Raw genomic sequence first — 4678 nt, forward strand, 5'->3', positions numbered from 1 at the left:
CCACCTTGCCACATTTCCACTCTCACATTTTCAAAAAGTCTTTGGTTTCTGATAGAAGTTCTAACACCAAAAAATTTAAATTAAATATTCTTGGCTAAAGAACGTGGAACAAGACTGAACCAGCAAAGCCTTAGGCCAGGCTTTACTGATAGTTTGATTTTGTTGATAAGAGTCCATCTAGCCTTCCAGCTTCTCGGGCATAGATAACTGCGTGGTGGAATTTGTCACTCTGAGTCCTTGGGTGAAAGCTCAGAACTCACTTAGAAGGTAAAGAAAAATGTAAATAGTGTATCTGCCTTTCTAATCAGCCTGGAGGGAGGATGCTCACCTAAAATACTGAAGAGCGTTGGTCGTGCGTTACAAGAATGAATTTATCTGACTTTTAGGAACACTGCGGTATCTCAATTTATGTGATGAAAGTGACTCAGTAAAGAGAATGGAAAATGAAATTAAAAGAATTTTACTTCTTAACCTAACATTTTGTTTACACTACTAAAACTAACTTTGTTTTACTCAAAATGTACTTTTGCATTGGCCGGGAATCGAACCCGGGCCTCCCGCGTGGCAGGCGAGAATTCTACCACTGAACCACCAATGCTCAAGACAATTAAGCTTCTCCAACACCAACTCTTAACTTAGCCTGTGTTCTTAATTGACCGTAAGAATAGTTGCGTAATTTTACAAATACCACTATAAAGTTGTATTTTAAAAATTACTACGTTTGAATTAAAGGCAATGGCTGGCTCTATCTGCATTGTAATATTTTTTTTTAATGATTTCAGTATTTTATTAATTTGGCAAAAATTATTTGTCCTTAATGTGAATTCTTTTTATTTTTAATGGGCTAATTATTTTTTTTTTAAATATGTTTTTGGTTTTCCTAAACTACTAGACTCAGAGGGCTCCCTAAGGCCTAAAACCAATAAGAAGGAGAAATTTGTTCTTTCAAGAAGTTGTTGAGTTGGTTGACCTTAACCAACTTCAAGGGCCCTACAAACAAGCTTGGGGAAGCTGGAACTTTCTCCTCACTTCTCAAGTTTCAGCAGCAAAAGAAGCCAGGGTATTCGCCAGCGCTCGGTCTCACCTGGGCGATCCTCCTCCACGGAGTGCGGCGCCCTTCCCGGCTGAGGGAGCCCGGGCAACCCGCGCGGCTGTGGCTCGCGGAGAAGGCGCGGGAAGGTGCACCGCGACCGGGGCAGGAGGAGGTGAGTCACCGGAAACAGAGGGATAAAAGGACCATGGAAGCGGAGCAATGCAAATCCGAGCTGGCTGGAAAGAAGCTGCAAGGATAACACTGTTGAGACCACCTATTCTTCAACCTCGAGCGGCTGACTGCATTTCTCACTTTGTATCTAACCCCGCGACCAACTCGTCCTCTGGAGCACAAAAAAACCACAACCATGTCTGCTGCCAGTGAAATGGCTATTGGCACCGACCAGGGCACCGCATACTTTTGTCTTGATGCCCTCCAACGCGGCCGTGTGGCGACTTCATCACGCTCGGATATCTGACCTAGAGGTCTTGAACTCAGTGCTGGGCGCGAAGCGGCTGGTTGGGCGCAAGGCCATGGTTGCCATGGACATGAAGTACCCGCCCTTCCAGGTGAGCTAAAACCGCAAGCCCCAGGTGCGCGTCTCTCACTGCGAGAACAAGGCGGTTCACCCTGAGGAGGGCTCAGCTGTGATGAAGCGTGTCTGTGTCTATCACTGAGGCACGCTGTGATCTCGGTGTCGGCCTGCTCCAAACCACTCGCAGCGCCAGGCTACCAAGAACGCTGTCGCCACTACAGAGTTTAACTTGCTGAGGATCATCAGTGGCCTCCCTTGTCTACTGGCTGGACCGGTGGGGCACTGGAGTGCACAACACGCTGGTTTTCTACCAGACCTAAACCTCTTGCTCCAGAAGATCAAGTACTGCAGCCTTCAATATGGCTTGAAGCACAACAAGAAAACAAAGATTCTCACCACTGAGCCGATTTGCAGTCTCATGATAGATAGAGATTGAGATTGTTAACAGCTTTAGTTTGCTTGCCCCACAATCAACACTCTTGGTACCAGCAGCCAGGAAATCAAGAGAGGACTTGCATTGGGAAAGTCTGCTTTCAGAGACCTCTCCAAAGTACTGAGAGCAACGATGTCAGTCTGGAGACTAAGGTGGGCCTGATCCAGGCCATAGTCTTAGCAATTGCTTGCTATGTGTCAGAGAGCTGGACAATGACTAGGGGGGATAGAAAGAGAACTGATGTCTTTGAGCTGTGGTGCTCAAGAAAAGTGTTGAATATATTGTGGACGGCTAGCAGAACAAACAGGTTCCTCCTGGAGAAGGTGAAGCCAGGCTACTCCTTGGAGGCAAGGATTCTGAGGCTTTGTCTGACACACTTTGGACATGTTGCAAGGAGGGACCGGTCCTTGGAGAGAGGCATCATTCTTGGAAGGGTGGAGGGATGGAGAAAAAGAGAGTGATTATAGATGAGATGGATTGATTACAGTGACTAGGGTAATGAGGGTAGGTGTGTCAGAGACAGTAAAGCTGACACAGGATTCAGAGCAGGTTTCAGGGCTGTTGTACGTAGGGTGGCTATGAGTCGAAAGTGGCTCAAGGGCACCTAACAACAACCTTCAACATGTCTGCCAATCATCACTATTGTTGGTGCATTTGAAGTGAAGGCCATGGCTGGAGACACTCACTTGGCTGGATAAGACCTTGACAACCAGCAGATGAACTACTTTGTGGAATTTTACATTGGAGGCAGGGCATGAGCTGGAACAAGTGGTCCTGAACACGCCGAGAGCACCCTATCCTCCACTACTGAGGCCACACTTGAGATCGACTTATATTTTCCAAGGCTTGGGCTTCTAAATGTCCATCACTAGAACCCACCCGCTTTGAGGAGCTGTGCTCAGATCTTTTGCAACACTGTGGTGTCTTTGAAGAAGTCCTTTTGGGATGCCAAGCTAGACAAGGCCCAAATCAATGACAGTGTCCTGGAGGGCGGTTCCACTCACATTTCCACGATGCAGAAGCTGCTGCTGGATTTCTTCAATGACAGAGAGCTGAACAAGAGCATTTATCCCATGAGGTCGTGGCCTATGGTGCCACTTTGAGAGAAGCAGTTCTCATTGGGGACAGCTGTGAGAAAGGGCAGGATCTGTTGCTGCTAAATGTGACACCCTGTCTCTGGGGCTCGAGATTGCAGGTGGAATGACTACCACTTTGATTCAGAGGAATGCCACCATCCCCACAAAGCACACCCAGCTCTTCACCACCTACTCAGCCAACCAGCCAGTTTGAGGTCCTGATCTAAGTGTGGGAAGATGAGGGTCATGACTCAGGACAACAGCCTCCTAGGGTGCTCTGAGATAAAGACTTCTCTCTTGCTTCATGGGGTGTCCCTCAGCTCAAAGTGACCTTCAACATAAATGTCAGTGGCATTCTGAGTGTGGCAACTGACAGAGGCACAAGATCACCATCACCAGTGATAAAGGCCAGCTATGCAAGAAGGTGGAGAGGACGGCGCATGATGCTGAGCAGTACAAGACTGAGGGCTGGGTCTGGAAGTTCAGGATGACTGCCAGAAACTCTTTAGAAGTCCATGTCTTCTGTGTGGGCTATTTACAAAAGGAAGGTCTAAAGGGCCAGATTCCTGAAGAAGACAAGTGTGAAAGAAGTCCAGCCTTGACTGGAGCAAAACCAACTGACAAATAAGGAGGAGTATGAGCATTCGAAAAGGGAACCAAAGCAAATTTGTTGACTCATTTGTTCTCCAAGCTGTCTGGGACGTGCTATATGCCTGGTGCCAGTGGTTGTGAGGCTCAAGCCTGCCAAGGGGAGCTCAGGACTGGCCCTGTCATTGAGGAGGTGGACTGAATGACTTTGGTGGTGAGTCAGCTGTGACTGTCAGAGCTGATATGTGTGCCTTCTAGATTGTGCTATGTATTACTGACCTCAAACTAGAGGGAAGTAGAGGGGAGGAGGTCCCTAAATAGGAAGTGTTCTTCAGAATTTTGTAACTGCAGTCTGTCATTAGACTTAATTTTCCCTTTTCAATTCTTTTCTGCTATTTCAAGCAAGCAGAAGTTGGTAATGTATCATTAGTAATGTGATACTTCAATGTTCGAAAATTATTTTCAACTGCATTTTGTGTATTTCGTTATTTGCATGTATGGATTATGTTGTTTGAAATACAAATGTAAATAAACTTTTAAATACCTTCTTAGTCTTCATTTCTGCCAAAGGGTTGGTCCTTCAGATGTAGTAAATGTTTCATATCAGTGCTGAAGGAAGACTTAGAAAAAACACACAAGGTTGTGTTTGTGACAGAATTAACAAGAATTCTTCACAAAAAAAAAAAAAAGAATTCCTAACAAGGAATATAGGATTAAATAATAAGTTTAAGATAGACACATTGAGATAGGATTGAAATGTCAGAGCTGCTATAGAGGTGAGGACTGATACTTAAAATTTAGGAGGAGTAAGGTGACATCGAATTTGCAATCAGATCACAGAGAAACTTAAGTCCTGGTAAGGTAACTTCCTGGTAAGGCATGGATTTAATTGTGTTCCCCACCCCAAAAATACATGTCAACTTTTCTTTTTTTTTTTCTATATTTTATTAATTTTCATAAACATTTACAGAGATTTTGGGTTTCCATTCATTCATTGTTGCACTATTCTCTCT

The 4678-nt window shown here is 45.1% G+C and overlaps 1 non-coding gene and 1 pseudogene across 1 annotated transcript; one reads left to right on the forward strand and one right to left on the reverse strand.

Moving 5' to 3' along the window:
• Positions 1 to 527: 527 nt before the first annotated feature.
• On the reverse strand, positions 528 to 598 carry TRNAG-GCC. Its single transcript has one exon. It is a non-coding gene; the product is annotated as a tRNA-Gly (tRNA).
• Positions 599 to 1461: 863 nt separating this feature from the next.
• LOC102875393 lies at positions 1462 to 3867 on the forward strand (annotated as a pseudogene).
• Positions 3868 to 4678: the final 811 nt, after the last annotated feature.

Source organism: Elephantulus edwardii, unplaced genomic scaffold (assembly GCF_000299155.1).
Source record: "Elephantulus edwardii isolate Elephantulus edwardi_28Jun2011 unplaced genomic scaffold, EleEdw1.0 scaffold00446, whole genome shotgun sequence".
Taxonomy (NCBI): domain Eukaryota; kingdom Metazoa; phylum Chordata; class Mammalia; order Macroscelidea; family Macroscelididae; genus Elephantulus; species Elephantulus edwardii.